We start from the raw sequence: 17,787 nt of genomic DNA on the forward strand, positions 1-17,787 counted from the left end.
CCTGGTGGGCTGCCGTCTATGGGCTCGCACAGAGTCGGACACAACTGAAGCGACTTAGCAGCAGCAGCAGATTGTTGTCTGTGGCGGAAAATGTATTAGGCTTTGAAAAGCAAGGGAAAAGGTGAAAATAATATTGGCCTCTACGTATGCACTAGTCGGGGCTTCCCTTGTGGCTCAGCTGATAAAAGAATCTGCCCGCAATGCGGGAGACCTGGGTTGGGAAGATTGCCCTGGAGAAGGAAAAGGTTACTCACTCCAGTATTCTGGCCTGGAGAATCCCATGGACTATACAGTCGCAAAGAGTCGGACAGGACTGAGCGACTTTCACTCACATGCACTAGTCGAATTACTTGTATTTTTCTTTCTTCTTGATAGCATGTAACTAATCCATGTTTCCCTTTTGTCTGTTGGAAAGGGAGCAAAGAGCCAGGTTTTGTGTCTTAACAGTTTTTAATTAAGACACACGAACTCTGTTTTCCTCCCCCTTTTTGGTAATTCTTATTGCACTAGTAATGATATCTGCTCATTTTTCTTAATGAAGCGTATTTGCAAAACATATTCCCTCTAATTTTCAAAAAATAAGAAAGGGAAAACCCAAAATTAATGGAATTTGTACAAAAGTCACATATTAGCAATCTAGCTAAAGAGATGGTCAAAATACAAAGGACTAGGCAATGAATTACCTTTCACCCCAATGTTTTTTGCTTTATTCAGGTTCTAAACAGCTTCTTAGGCTATGGTTTTTCCAGTAGTCATGTATGGATGTGGGAGTTGGACTGTAAAGAAAGCTGAGCGCTGAAGAATTGATGCTTTTGAACTGTGGTGTTGGAGAAGACTCTTGAGAGTCCCTTGGACTGCAAGGAGATCCAACCAGTCCATTCTAAAGGAGCTCAGTCCTGGGTGTTCTTTGGAAGGAATGATACTAAAGCTGAAACTCCAGTACTTTGGCCCCCTCATGCAAAGAGTTGACTCATTGGAAAAGACTCTGATGCTGGGAAGGGTTGGGGGCAGGAGGAAAAGGAGACAACAGAGGATGAGATGGCTGGATGGCATCACCGACTTGATGGACGTGAGTTTGAGTGAACTCTGGGAGTTGGTGATGGACAGGGAGGCCTGGAGTGCTGCAATTCATGGGGTCGCAAAGAGTCAGACACGACTGAGCGACTGAACTGAACTGAACTGAAACAGCTTCTTGGCAACTTTATATTTTTGCCATTGCAGTTAGAGAAGATTGTTTCTGTTAACATCAGTTAAAAACATTTTTAAGCTTCCCTATTTCTAAGCAACAAAATTCACAAGGAGGTTCTTTTTAATCACAGAATAGACATTGTACAAAGGGTCTGATAAGTCTTATTACCTGTAAATAATTTAATAATTACAAATTACCTAGCCAAGTGTTTAACAGTAGTATTTCTCAGAGAATAATGGTTGTGGAGTATTTTACAAGTGGTTCATGTAACAGATGATTTTTAATTATGCCTATACCTCAGTTCCTCCTTCTGTTTATATTTAGCTAAACATTCATTAAATCAAAAATAATGTTGAGAAAACACTTGAGGTCAATTGAAAGATATCATTTGAGTAAAAGAACTGGACTTGGTAACTAGGAAAGAATATAATAAAATGGACCTAAAAAAGGACTCACAGCAACTCACAATTGCCAATAAGAAGAGGAAAATTAAATGTCAGCCTGCTCTTGCTCACTAGAGTCGCTCTTCTAATGAATGATACACTTGTGCCTCACTCATCCTTCCCTGCAGCCACTGAAGGTGCCTGGGAATTACCCCATAGGGTTTGATAGATTATCAGGTCTAAGAGACTAAAAAGAAATGTGTAACAGTTTCACAAAATCTGATATCACAGTGAAGATAAAGTGATATCACAGTGACCAAGCTGGGATTGGAGGACAAAAGGACATTCCTGACCCCCAACTGGAAAGCTGTCACCCTATTTGCATCTCCATCTTTCTCTTCCTTCCCTTTCTCAGGCCATTTTCTTCCTCTCTTTCCAGTTGAAAAACATCCTCTAATTTTTTAAAAAATATAGTGCACTGTAGCACTTTGTTTCTCTTTTTGAATGTACACTTGTTTTTTCCCTGACTTCAGTCAGTTTGCTGAAAATGGTTAGAATCTGCCTTATAGAACCGACTCTGCAGGCCCTCAACTCACCCCTGGCAAGGGTATTACTGCGTATCTCTACTCATCTTGCTTTCCCAAATGACTATTTAAAATCTCAACTCTCTTCCAACCTCAGATCTTCTGATTTATATCCTTACTTTTGGTAGATGACATTGTCTTGTATTTTGCTAAGGAAATAAGCAGTCTCAAAGAGGAATTGCCTGAACTTCAGACCTCTAAATCTACAAACTAAATTATAGCTTTACTTGTCCTCACTTCCTATGCTTGTTTCAATGTGGCATTTTTCTTTTACCTGAAACCAATTCATATTTGTGCTGTGGCTCCTTCTATTTCAGGAAGCTTTCATAGAAAATCAGTTATCCCTCTCTCTTGCTGTGGTATTTTTAACCTCTTTTCTCTCTGCAGGCTCATTTCTACTAATAATAAACATGCCATGGTATCTTGCCATAACTACTATCCTCTCTTTCCACAGTTGGGCATTTCAAAGCATTGTTTGCATTTGTATAAACTTGACATTATAATTGTGTATTTCTTTCAGTTTGTTTAGTGACAGTTTTTATTATACTGTAAACTTTCTGAGGAAATGGATGTCTGCTCTATTCACTACTATATTCTCAGAGCCTCACATGATGGTGGCTAAAGAAGGTACTCAAATAAATACTTGGAAATGAATAACTAATAAATGAAAAGAATGTCAAGTAATGAGATATATATACTATATATATTAATACATATATAGTATATATATTATACATATAATAGTACACATTGGTGATTATAATGATTATAATTTGTAAATGACTTTGGATGCACAGGAACATTCTGAAATACACACCAAATGTTAACCATTCATGGCACCATAGGATGCACTCACTATTTGTTAAGTGAATGAAAGAAATCACATGATGGCATCATAGAGCAGGTGAGTTTCACCTTATTTGTATTTTTCTGTATTTGAATTTTTTATAATAATTTTACATTCATTTTCTCTCATTAAAAACAGTACAGGGACTTCCCTGGCAGTCCAGTGGTTAAAACTACGCACTTTTACTGCAGGGAGCACAGGTTCAATCCCTCTTAGGGGAACTAAGATCCCACATGCCCTGTAGCATGTCCCCCCCACCAAAAAAAAACAACAGCAAAAATAATACAGACATGTCCTTACCACTATTTTTATGCCTATCTTTGAAAATCTTTTCTGTACTTTAGGTAAGGGTATACAGTTTATACATGATATTTTAAAATAATTGTAGATTTATAGGAGGTTTCAAAAAGAGATCATGTGTACCTTTACCCAGTTTTTTTCTAGTGATCACATCTTAGATAATTATAGTATAATATCAAAACCAGGACATTGACATTGCTACAATATGTGTGCATGTAATTCTATGCCATTTTATCATATAGATTCACACAGCCACTACTGCAATCAATACAGAACTCTTCCATCACCACAAAGATACCCCGTGTGCTGCATCTTCATACTCACAGAAACCACCATTTCTTTCACCATTTCTAACCCTCGATCACTAATGTTTTTCTGATTTTCTAATTTCTAATTTTCTAATCATTAACTAATGATTTTCTCATTTCCAGATGTTATGTAAATGGAGTTATGCAAGTATATGCCTTTTGAGATTGGCATTTTTCACTCAGAATAAGGCCTGTGATATCTTCTCAAGCAGTTGTGTGTATCTGTAGTCCAGTTCCTTTTATGATTGAGGATTTCTGGGTATGGATTTAACACAGTCTGTCTAATCATTCACCTGTTGGACATTGTGATTCTTTCCACCTTTCGGCTTTTACAAATAAAATAGACCACTTGTATGTAATACAATTATTGATATTTTGAAGCTTCAGTCTGCCACTTTATTGATTTCTGGTTTGGGTGGTTTTTCTATGTTGTCTGTCTTTCTGTTGGTTACTTGAGCATGATTTAAGAACTCCATTTTGATTTGTCTGTATTATTTTAAAGTGTATCTCTTTATATAAATTTTTATAGTGATTGCTCTAAGTATTATATATACATAACTTATCAGTCTATCCAGTTCAGTTCAGTCGCTCAGTTGTGTCCAACTCTTTGCGACCCAATGGACTGCAACACGCCAGGCTTACCTGTCTATCACCTACTCCCGGACCTTGCTCAAACTCATGTCCATTGAGTCAGTGATGCCATCCAACCATCTCATCCTCTTTCATCCCCTTTTCCTCCTGTCCTCAATCTTTCCCAGCATCAGGATCTTTCCCAAGGAGTCAGTTCTTTGCATCAGGTAGCCAAAGTATTGGAGTTTCAGCTTCAGCATCAGTCTTCCAACGAATATTCAGGACTGATTTCCTTTAGGATCTCCTTGCAGTCCAAGAGACTCTCAAGAGTCTTCTCCAACACCACAGTTCAAAAGCATCAATTCTTCAGCACTCAGCTTTCTTTATGGTCCAACTCTCACATCCATACATGACTACTGGAAAAACCATAGCTTTGACTAGATGGACCCTTGTCGGCAAAGTAATGTCTCTGCTTTTTAATATGCTGTCTAGGTTGGTCATAGCTTTTCTTTCAAGAAGCAAGTGTCTTTTAATTTCATGGCTGCAGTCACCACCTGCAGTGATTTTGGAGCCCCAAAAAATAAAATCTCTCACTGTTTCCATTATTTCCCCATCTATTTGCCATGAAGTGATGGGACTGGATGCTATGATCTCCATTTTTTGAATGTTGAGCTTGAAACCAGCTTTTTCACTTTTATATACATAACATCTTTATAAGTTTATATGTATAAGTTATGTATAAGTTTATATACATAACTTAAATACATTGACTTATCTCTCCTCTTTCACTTTTTTCAAGAGGCTCCTTAGTTCCTCTCCACTTTCTGTCTTAAGGGTGGTGTCATCTGCATATCTGAGGTTATTGATATTTCTCCCAGCAGTCTTGATTCTGGCTTGTGCTTCATCCAGCCTAGCACTTTGCATGATATACTCTGCGTATAAGTTAAATAAGCAAGGTGACAATATACAGCCTTGACGTACTCCTTTACTTTGGAAACATTTGTTGTTCTATGTCCGGTTCTAACTTGCTTCTTGACCTGCCTTACATATCTCTCAGGAGGCAGGTATAGTGGTCTAATATTCCCATCTCTTGAAGAATTTTCCACAGTTTGTTGTGATCTACACAGTCAAAGGCTTTGGAGTAGTCAATGAAGCAGAAGTAGATGTTTTTCTGGAACTCTCTTGCTTTTTCTATGATCCAGTGGATGTTGACAATTTGATATCTGGTTCCTCTGGCTTCTCTAAATCCAGCTTGAACATCTGGAAGTTCACGGTTCACATACTGTTGAAGCCTGGCTTGGAGAATTTTGAGCATTACTTTGCTAGCATGTGAGGTGAGTACAATTGTGTGGTAGTTTGAACATACTTTGGCATTGCCTTTCTTTGGGATTGGAATGAAAACCGACCTTTTCCAGTCCTGTGGCCACTGCTGAGTTTTCCAAATTTGCTGGCATATTGAGTGCAGCACTTTCACAGCATCATCTTTTAGGATTTGAAGTAGCTCAACTGGAATTCCTTCATCTCCTCTAGCTTTGTTCAAAGCGATGCTTCCTAAGGCCCACTTGACTTTGCATTCCAGGATGTCTGGCTCTATGTGAGTGATCACACCATTGTGGTTATCTGGGTCATGAAGATCTTTTTTATATAGTTCTTCTGTATATATTCATGCCACCTCTTCTTAATATCAGTTATTTGGTGATAGTATTTTACTAGTTCCAGTGAAGTATAAAATCCTAACCTTTACTCTCTCTAGTTCATATGTGTTTTAATTATTTCCTCTACTTACATTGAGAGCTATATCAAACAACATTATAATTTCTGTTTCAATCATCAAATATAACTCAGAAATTTCTAGCAGAAGGAAAGTCTGTTGTCATTACCCATGTTTTTATTCTTTCCATTGTTCTTCCTTCCTGGTGTTCCAAAATTCCTTTTTGTTTAAAGAACTTGTTATAAGTTGTTCTCTTAGGATAGGTCTGCTGGGAACAGATTCTTTTAGGCTTCCTTCATTTGAGAACATTTTGACTTATCCTTTATTACTAAAGCATATTTTCACTGGTGATAGAACCTGGATTGGCAGTTCTTTTCCTTGGGCACTTGAAAAATGTGCGACTTTCCTCTGCCCTCCATAGTTTCAGAGGAGAAATCTGTCATTTGAATTGTTTTTCCTGCTATTTATAAGCTGTTGTTTCTTGATGACTATGCTATGTCTTGGTGGAGATTAATTTAGGTTTATTCTGTTTGAAATTCACTCAGACTTTTTATTCTATAGGTCTATGTTTTTTTTCAAATTTGGAAAATTTTCAGGCCTTATTTCCTCAAATATTTTTCCTGGTTGTGGTAGAAGTCCAGGTTCCTCATTATGCTCCTTTGACACCCCAGGTGGGCAGGAAAGGGCACCCCATTACTCTTGTACAGGAATGAGGGTGAGGGTTCTTTACCAGCCTCTACTGATAAGAGATGGGAATACCAGAGCACCTGACCTGCCTCTTGAGAAACCTATATGCAGGTCAGGAAGCAACAGTTAGAACTGGACATGGAACAACAGACTGGTTCCAAATAGGAAAAGGAGTTCGTCAAGGCTGTATATTGTCACCCTGCTTATTTAACTTATATGCAGAGTACATCATGAGAAACGCTGGGCTGGAAGAAACACAAACTGGAATCAAGATTGCTGGGAGAAATATCAATAACCTCAGATATGCAGATGACACGACCCTTATGGCAGAAAGTGAAGAACTAAAAAGCCTCTTGATGAAAGTGAAAGTGGAGAGTGAAAAAGTTGACTTAAAGCTCAACATTCAGAAAACAAAGATCATGGTATCCAGTCCCATCACTTCATGGGAAATAGATGGGGAAACAGTGGAAACAGTGTCAGACTTTATTTTTCTGAGCTCCAAAATCACTGCAGATGGTGACTGCAGCCATGAATTAAAAGACGTTTACTCCTTGGAAGGAAAGTTATGACCAACCTAGATAGCATATTGAAAAGCAGAGACATTACTTTGCCAACAAAGGTCTGTAGTCAAGGCTATGGTTTTTCCAGTAGTCATGTATGGATGTGAGAGTTGGACTGTGAAGAAAGCTGAGTGCAGAAGAATTGATGCTTTTGAACTGTGGTGTTGGAGAAGACTCTTGAGAGTCCCTTGAACTGCAAGGAGATCCAACCAGTCCATTCTGAAAGAGATCAGCCCTGGGATTTCTTTGGAAGGAATGATGCTGAAGTGAAACTCCAGTATTTTGGCCACCTCATGCGAAGAGTTGACTCATTGGAAAAGACTCTGATGCTGGGAGGGATTGGGGGCAAGAAGAGAAGGGGATGACAGGGGATGAGATGGCTGGATGGCATCACTGACTCGATGGATGTGAGTCTGAGTGAACTCCTGGAGTTGGTGATGGACAGGGAGGCCTGGCATGCTGCGATTCATGGGGTCGCAAAGAGTCGGACACGACTGAGCAACTGAACTGAACTGATACCACCTGAGTTGGGAGGCAGAAGGGTGCTTCATCATTACTCCACGTAGCCTCCACTGGAAGAAAGTCAAAATTCTGGCTTCCTGCTCAGTCTTCTCTTACATCATCCTGGAAGAGGGTTGGAGTACCTCTTTATAACCTGGCATGGGTGAAGGCCTAGACTTCCTACTGGGCTATTGCTGACAGAGGTGATAGAACCACCACTTTCCCTGTGATGTTTGCCTGGAGTGTGTCGATTTGTCGGCAGTCTCCAAGAACACTGCTTTGTTCAGTGATTCACCTGAGGACTCACAGACTCAGTTTGTTGTATTCACAGTTGAGCTTTACTGCAGCAGGTAACAAGGCAAAATCAGCAAAGGGAAAACCTTCATGGAATGAAGTTCAGAGGAAATCAGGCACAACATTCTAAGAGTTCTGTCTCAGTGGAATGGCCCAGGCTGTGCACAGTTTTTCAATCATGAATTGTGACAACACGATGATGTGTTTTTTCCCTGGGAAACTCTAAAAACAGTACCCAAGGTTTTCTGGAGGGCTGGTCATATAGGTACTCACTTCCTAATACTAATTCCAGACTCCCAGAAGGAACAGAGGGGAGCATAATAAACCACATGGTTTCCATGAACAATCTAGGCACAATGAGACAATCTTCTCATTTAGGGAAGGTTTAATATCCCTTGTAGGGAACTTCCATGTAAATTCCCATGTAGGGAACTATCGGTGCAGTTCCCAAATGTCAGCAAAGGGCCAACCTTGCAAATAGACTTTCTGCAGACAACAGGCTCAGACTTTCAGTGTTTACTCTTCTGCACAGGTGGATATTAGCTAAATGCTTTCTCCCTTGCTAGGCTCTGGCTTTCCTGGTTCTTTGTCTAGAGAATACAGGCTTTTTTGTCTGAGCCCACTGGCATTTCTGGGTTGCCTGTATCTCTAGCAACCCCATCTGAGAAATATGAAATAGAAAGAAGACTCATAGAACTCACTGCCTTGTCTTTCCAGGTAACTAGCCAATCTGACTTCTCTCCACCTTTCAGTTTTCTTATATTTGTTTTATAATGTCCAGGGTTTTTAGCTGTACTTGGCAGAAGGAATGGGGAGAAATGCAACTACTCTGTCTCATCTTGAAGCAGTAAGTCTCCATTACTTCTATAATTAAGAAAAAGTGATTTAAAAATTTTTTCATTTTGAAAACAAGTTATATATATATACAAATAAAACTCACATGTATGTATACATATATATTAAAAATAGGTTTAATTTTTAAGTTGAATTAAGAACACTTAACATGAGATGTATCCTCTTAGAAAAATTCTAGGTCAGACAGTACGGTATCCTTGCAGACAGTTACCCATGCAGAGTGTTAACTGTAAAACCTTTGCTTCTGGTTTACAACCAAAGTCACGTGCATAGGAGACCATATCGTCTCAGTCACAGAAGAAATAATTATAAATGTCCCTAACCAACAAATTTTAGACTAATGAACTATTTCTGAGATGAAAAATTTTGTAAGATATACTGCTGTTGCTGCTGCTGCTGCTGCTAAGTCGCTTCAGTCGTGTCCGACTCTGTGAGACCCCATAGGCGGCAGCCCACCAGGCTCCTCTGTCCCTGGGATTCTCCAGGCAAGAACACTGGAGTGGGTTGCCATTTCCTTCTCCAATGCATGAAAGTGAAAAGTGAAAGTGAAGTTGCTCAGTTGTCTCCAACTCTTAGCGACCCCATGGACTGCAGCCTACCAGGCTCCTCCGTCCATGGGATTTTCCAGGCAAGAGTACTGGAGTGGGTTGCCAACTGCTACCTAGTAAATATTCAATTTGAAGTCTTAAACAAGAACATCAAATTGTTATTCTGTTGCAGTATTTCAAATTATGAGGGCAGTTTGATTTGTTTTTTATATCCACAGTGACTCATAAGTAGATAAATTAATATTTCTCAAACTTGCAATAAATGTCAATGAAATATCTAGGCTGTTGCAATCTAAACATTTACAAGCAAGCTTTGATTACCAGTAAGTTGTAATGAATAGGTTACCATTGTTTTGATCATTATACTTCTAATTGTCAGGAAACATTTCTTTAACCATGTATTTGTGCCCAAAGAGCATTAGTCAGGGTTCTGGAAGCAGGCTTTAAATTATCCTCCTGACTTTGATGTAATCAATTTCTACTACTTCAATCCCTGTTTACAAAAATGAGCTAGTTGAATAACCAAAATACGCTTTTAAATTCTGTGTTTTAAATCTTTAGTTTTTAATTCAGTAGTTCTCAAACAGCCACCCATGGATCTATGTGTGTCATGATTTCCATCAATCTTTCACTTTCAAAATTAGAACTATAAGGATCACCTACTGCATTATCATAAAGCTTAATGGAAAAATCATGTTCTTTTTTATTGATAGCTTTTATTACTTCTCTCATGTCTATGTTTATCTTTCCTGGAATTTCCAGAACTTCATTATTCATATTGAAGTAAGTGTCATAGAGTATTTACATTTAGTATTTAAAATTTCATTGATGACATGAAAGTGGTACATTTTTTTCTTGATGGTATATAAATATTACCTCAAGTGATTTGTTTTGAAATATTATTTATGGTTTTACCTAATAGAAGCCTAATCAGGCTAGCTTGTGCTACAAAAGTGGGGACTGGTGTGGGGAAGAAGCAAAATATTGCAAGGGCATAGTACCTGTCAGAGGGTAGTAATTGAATGTTGCTGAACCAGGTACCAAGGCAAGTTTAAGATCTTTTGCAATAAATTCATGGACCTTTATCCTTAGAGTGCTACTATTCATATAATTTTCAGTCTCTAATATCATTTAGCTTAAAATTTGAAAATCCTGGGATCAGATCTTGATGGCATAACTTAGGTCACCTGTCTATCTCTGGACCAGTCAACTCCTTCAGGGGCATCAATTTCTGCCTAAGCCTGCCCCTGGCTACTGGGGAAGGTTCTTAAGGAAAACAGCCTCCCTGTAGGTCAAACAGCCACTCCTGAAGTATCTTCTACACTGATTTTTAAGGGTGTCAGTTCTCTTCCCAACAGGTCTCAATATTGTTCTTTTCCTCTTCTTAACATTCTGGTTAATTTAGTATTCATTTATCTACTCTATTATTCAGTAATAGTCACATTTTATCAGTAAGCAAATCATTCATTTTCATCTTCTCTATCACCTCTTTGGATATATCTAATTTTATTTTATTTTATTTGAATGAATATTTACATTTTTTAACACCATAAAATTCACCATTTTAAATTATACAATTCAGTGGATTTTAGTATATTCAAAACCATCACCACTATCTAATCTGAAAAACTTCCATCACCCTGAGAAATTTTGGGGCTGGGTTGTTCTGTTTCCCCCTACCTCTAGCCCTCAGCAACCACTAATTTGCTTTCTGTCTCAATAGGTTTGCCTATGATGGACATTTAGTATAAATGGAATTATGCACTGTATGGGCATTTATGTCTGGCTTCTTTCACTTAACAGTGTTTTAAAGGTTTATCCATATACTCATGTGTATTAGTATTTTGTTCCTTTCTATGATTCCATTGTGTGGCTATGCCACTTTTTGTTTATTTATTCATCAATTGATGGACATTTGTGTTGTTTCCATGTGTTGACCATTTAGATAATGCTGCTATAGACATTTGTGTACAAGTCGTTGTGTGGACATACTTATTTTCAATTCATTTGGGTAGATGCCCAGAAGTGGAATTATCTGGGTCATATAGTAACTCTATGTTTAACTTTTTGAGGACCTGCCAAACGGGATTTACACAAATTTTAAATTCTACCACCTGCAAATGTATTTTATGCTATCACTGTTACTAACATAGAAAGAAATATTAAACAGTTCCAAATTAGTTCACAGCTCTCAAATATGGATATATTTTAAATCAACATAAATCTCTCCATTATTTTTTTTCTTAAAATTGCCCCTCAGAATTTGATTTCATGTGAATAGCTCCAGTTTTGAAGTGAGTCACATTACTATTCTCTTTTTGATGTAGTGAATCTATAACTCTTCTTTCTCTTCATTAGTTTCCCATAATAATATTCCTAATTAGCAATAACAGTGATAACAGCTATTATTTATTCATGTAAGCACCTTAGGTATATTATTTCATTTAATTCTCATAACCTTATGGTCAGATTGGGTTTTTTTTGTCCCAAAACAACAAAGAGCAGAATGTATATTCTGCATTTTGCTCATTGTTTGAGAAAATCACTGGCAGCAGTCTGTTTAAAAACACAATTCATTACTTGATGGTCTACATTTAACCACAGTTTAACTCAGTTTTTGCCTCCTCAACAAGGCTGGAGAATGAAACCTTAGGACTCCAATAAACAGTCTCAGATGTATCATTAGCATTGCTTTTCAGTCGTATTGATTTTTATTTCTAAGCAATTGTCAGCACATCTGACATCTGGTACTATTCCTTCTAGATGTCTTCTGTATCCACTGACTTGAACATGATGCTTTCATGACCATGAGAAATGAATCTTCAAATATTGCTTATAATTGCTCTTTGGTTTTGTTTGTTTGCTTTAATAAGCTGCTCCAATGATCCTTCCATTTCTCAGTTATATCCAGTTTCTGAGTCTGTTCTCTGAAGTGCTCACTCTTTGATCATTCTGCTGTTTCCCTTAATATTAAGTTACTCATCACTGACACATGCCCATATCAATAAGTCTAAGAAATGCCTTTCCCAGGTTAAGTATTATCATTACCCCTGTTGTGCAGATAAGGAAACGGAGACATAATAATGACACACCAAGGGATTAGTAGAAGATTTGCACACAAGCAGTTTGACTCTAGAGCAGCATTATCCAATAGAAACATACATATTTTGAGCCATATGTGTATAATTTTTAATTTTCCAGTAGTCACATAGAACCAGTAAAAATAGGAAATATCCATTTTAATAGTATTTTTATTCAACCCAGGGTATCCAAAATATTATCATTTCAAATGTAATTAATATAAAAATTAAAGAGATATTTCTTTTCTTCATACCAAATCTTCATACCATACATGCTTTTCTTCATACCAAGTCTTTGAAATTCATTGTGTCTTTTATACTCAGGGCACATCTCAGTTCTCATTAACCATATTCAAGTGCACAGTAGCCACATGTAGCTCGTGGCTACTGAACTGGACAGCAAAGCTTTGGAGTGTGCCTTTTTAACCTTTTATTCTGCCTCCCCCAGTATTCTTCTATACTGTTATATCTTCATTATGAATTTTTAAAGTTTCTTTGTATTTCCTCAAATTTTATCATATTAGAATTGAAATAATCCATAACTTGGGCATGGAAATTTTTTAAATCACACCATTCAGAAGGAAAATTTTAAATACCCCTTCCAAACACTTAGAATGCTATTATTGCATTTATAATTCATTTGTGGGGGAAAATGTAGTTTTTGGTATCTTTTAGTCTTTAAAACATCGTAAAAAATTAATTAGTATCTATGGGTTCAAATTTAGTATCTGTGGCTTCCCTGCTGGCTCAGTGGTAAAGAATCCACCTGCAGTGCAGGAGCCGCAGGAGACATAGGTTCGATCCTTGGGTCAGGAAGATTCCCTGGAGGAGGAAATGGCAACCCACTCCAGGAATCTTGCCTGTAAAATCCCATGGACAGAGCAGTTTGGCAAGCTATAGTCCATGGGGTTGCAAAGGGCTGGACACGACTGAAGCAACTGTGTGTGCCCGGGTTCAAACTGGAGTTTAACTCACTCAACATCTGTTGGACACCTGCAGTGACACAAACTACCAGTTGGCAGAAGGAAGACAAAGATTCCTTTGAAGGAGGGAATGCATATGGGAGAGATAGAACCTGAGCGTAAGCACATCTGTTGCCTGCTTCTCCCAACTCTCGTGCAGAGGGAAATTCCAATCTTAATTGTCAGTGTGCATGGTAAGTCTTTGAAGTACATCTCAGGCAGGCATTTTCCCCCTTCATTTTAAAGGTATATTGTGTCTTTAATCAGAAGGTTAAAGAAAACCCAAATCCCCAAGAATCTATATAGCATAATTGACATAAGAAAATTAAGAATGTAGCTGTTTCCCAGATTACCTCTTGTAAGTCATACAGAAGAGGAAATTATTTTAGCACAGCTTGTTTTTAGCCAGAATTTGTTTTGATAAGTGCATGAGTCTTTCACTAGAGTGAATTCAGCCACTGGTATAGAAAACTAGACTTTGAATTTCAAATGTCTTTATGTGTTGTAATTACACAACACATAATTGCGTACGTTAAACTCAGTTGTAACTGAGTTTTGCATAAGCAATTACAACTACAGTTCATGTTATCAGGGACTTTAAACATGTACAATGGAAATGTCTTCATGCTGTCTAGAGATAGAAAAAAATGGCATTCACTTTTACATAAATTTATAAACACTAATTTTAAAATAATAGTTCTGTTGAACTTTCATTTGAGCAATTGTGTAATCACATAACTATAGCAGAAAAACTAAAGAAAACACTGAAGAATACTTTAGGGGACAAAATTATTGTTTTTCAGTATCGATAGAAGAGACTTGTTAAACAGCAACATCAAAAAATAGCATACTTTATGTAGAAATTGGGAAAAAAGAAGCAATTTACTAATAAAACTCCTATTCATATAATATATATTTCTAAAACATCCTGAGAATTATATCATGCTTCCATGTGAGCACTTCTATGCTGCTAAGTCACTTCAGTCATGTCCAACTCTGTGCGACCCCATAGACAGCAGCCCACCAGGCTCCCCCGTCCCTGGGATTCTCCAGGCAAGAACACTGGAGTAGATTGCCTTTTCCGTCTCCAATGCATGAAAGTGAAAGCAATGAAACTAAAAGAGAAAATAGTCAAATTATTAATATACTAGATTGAGAGCAAATCACTGTAAACACAAAAACCAGTGGCCAATGAAAAACACATGGAAATATCCAGCTCTTTACTTGGGGTTAAAAGAGATACTCTGAGGATAGATCTAAGCATTAGGAACAAGTTTGACATTACAAGAGAGACTTGATCTTTGAAAAAATGCACCAGAACATACTCAGTTGGAAGTAGCTGCAACCAAAACAGCCTTAAAATATACGTTTGCTAGTGCATAATTCAAGGTGGCAATAAAAGATGGTTTGGATCAAAGCACCTATCCTTAGGAAAGCATACCATACTTTCATGGGAAGCTAAAGAATGAAAAGAAAGAATAAATGAACTTAATAAACAGGAAAAGGTAGAGAGGATGAGAGAATGGGCTGCTGTTATAGAAAAAGAAAACATGGACAGGCTATTGGGACTGAATATAATGACTGCTTCAGACAATGAGATTTCACAGTATATTGACAATTTTTTTTTTATTGAGGTGAAGTTCAAATAACAAAATTCATTTTAAATATAATTCAGTGTCTTTTACTAATTCACAGTATGGCTCAGCCCATCCTTTGCTGTAACAATAAATATCTCTTAGACAAGTTCTGGATTTTGGTTTTTGTCGACACAACTCGAAAACAGAAGTGATGATGCACCTTCTAATGAGTCTATTTTTGAAGGTCAGAATCATAGAAAAAATGCATCTTTGGCACCCCACTCCAGTACTCTTGCCTGGAAAATCCCATGGACGGAGGAGCCTGGTAGATTGCAGTCCATGGGGTCGCTAGGAGTCAGACATGACTGAGCGACTTCACTTTCACTTTTCACTTTCATGCACTGGAGAAGGAAATGGCAACCCACTCCAGTGTTCTTGCCTGGAGAATCCCAGGGACGGGGAGCCTGGTGGGCTGCCGTTTATGGGTTCGCACAGAGTTGGACACGACTGAAGTGACTTAGCAAAGTAATTTGGATATTTTCTCTTTTAGTATCATTCCTATTAAGCAGTCATTCTAAGACTCAAATTTAAGATAGAATTATAATAATAATTATAATAATTCTTAAGGTATTGTTTTATAACTGTAGACTATTTAAATATGAAAATGAAGTGTTTACTTTTTAAATTTTACAAATTAAAATTTGTAATTTATAAATTAAAAGTTAATTGATTCCATTTCATTCCTTTTGTAGGTAGGGTAATTACAGTATTTTTGCTGTTGCCAAGTTCACTAAAACAATCCAGAAACACAGAATTTTACCTTCTAAAATATTGCTATTAATAGAGAAGATTGAAAGCCTCCAAATTCTATCTGAATGAGACTAAGCTTGTAAAAGTATTGATCTTTCTTTAAGGGGTGCAAAAATTCCAATGACCAGTCCTTTGTTTTTAGTTGCATGAAGTTTTATTCTTAATTATTAAAAAATCTATGACTGCAGTTACTGTTGTATCTCACAGCGATTGATGGGGATCTGTGCTCCAGTATGAGAAGCATTGTTGCAGTTATCTTCGTTCTTCAGCAAGCCACTAGGCGCCCTTACCTCAGGTAGGCTTTTATGAATTCACTTAACTCAGGTCCTTGATTATAAATTCCAGAGAAGCACAGTCCTTTCCTTCAGAGACTCACTGTAGTTTGTAATCACCTGCCTATTTCCACCCAGAGGTAGCCATCATCCTGAATTTTGTGTTAAGAACCCATGCTTTACTTTAGAATCACCGTATTTGTGTGCACTTCTGATACAGAGGTAAGCAGTAAAGGACACGGAAGGGATCTAAGCACTAAACATTCTCAGCATCCTTTAAATATTGGGGTTCCTAGGATTCTGCCCTTGGACCTCTTTCTATCTCATGTTTCTGGGTGACTTTAGCGGATGATTTCATTCATCTTCATGAGTTTCAACTTCCACTTTAGTAGTGATGATTCACAAATTTACGTCTTTCCTAAACTCCAGACCCACACATATAGCTACTGATTAGACATTTCCACTTGTTGGTTCCATAATGCTTCAGACTCAGTTTCTCTAAAGCATAATCACCAAGTGAACTCCTTCTCACGGTATACTTTTTCAGTTGCTCATGGCCAATATTCAGAAATCACCCAACACTATTCCTTTCTTCTGATCCCTTTCCTGATTATAATCAGTCACCCCAAATCCTGGCAATGCTACCTCATTTATATCTCTCAAAGATGCACTCTAAAAATTTATTAAACATATATTAAAAGTATTAAAGATATGATGTGGGTTGAATTGTGTCCTCTTAAATTTGTATGTTGGTTTTCACATCTGTTATCTAAATGTCACCTTATTAGGAAATAGGGTCATTATAGATGAGGTTGTACAGGAGTAGGGTGGTGGCCTAGTGCAATATGACTTGTGACCTTATAAAAAGGGGAAATTTGGACATGAACAGGCATGCAGGGAGAGTGCAACGTGGAGATTAATGCCAAGATTGGGGTGACAGAGCAGAAGCCAAGGAACACCAAAGATTGCCAGCAAACGAGCAGAAGCTAGGAGAGAGGCATGAATCAGATTCTCCCCATGGTCCGCAGAAGAAATCAAGCCTGCCGACACCTTCATCTTGGACTTCAGGCCTCCAGAATCGTGAGACAGTACATTCTCTTGTTTAAACCATTCATGTTGTGATACTTTGTTTCAGCAACCCTAGAAAATGAATGCAATATGTGTACCTCTGACCAGAATTTTCACATCTGGTAGTTGATCATATGCAAATTATTGCACAAGTGAACAAAGGAAAACAATAATGTTTATAATTGGGTAAAAAGGGAAACTGGAGAAGGAACTGGCAACCCACTCCAATACTCTTGCCTGGAGAGTTCCACGGACAGAGGAGCCTGGTAGGCTACAGTCCATGGGGTCACAAAGAGTCGGACACGACTGAGTGACTTCACTTTCTTTCTTTCTATAGTTTCGTTTGGAGAAGGAAATGGCAACCCACTCCAGTGTTCTTGCCTGGAGAATCCCATGGACATAGGGGCCCGTTGGGCTGCGGTCTATGGGGTTCAAAGAGTCAGACACGACTAAGCAACTAACACACACACACACACACAACAAGGGAAACAACCCAAGTGTCTTATAATGGAAACAATGTTCATAAATTATAGCATATTCAAACAGTGCAATACCATGTAGCTCCTAAAATTGCTGATGTGCATATAAAGCCTAAGAGAGAAAGACATTCATAATATAGTTAAGATGCTTGAATGTTGAGGGGCTCCAAAACTATATATAATTTTACGAGGTCATTTTTTT

The sequence above is a fragment of the Bubalus bubalis genome, chromosome 9 (assembly GCF_019923935.1).
Source record: "Bubalus bubalis isolate 160015118507 breed Murrah chromosome 9, NDDB_SH_1, whole genome shotgun sequence".
NCBI lineage: Eukaryota > Metazoa > Chordata > Mammalia > Artiodactyla > Bovidae > Bubalus > Bubalus bubalis.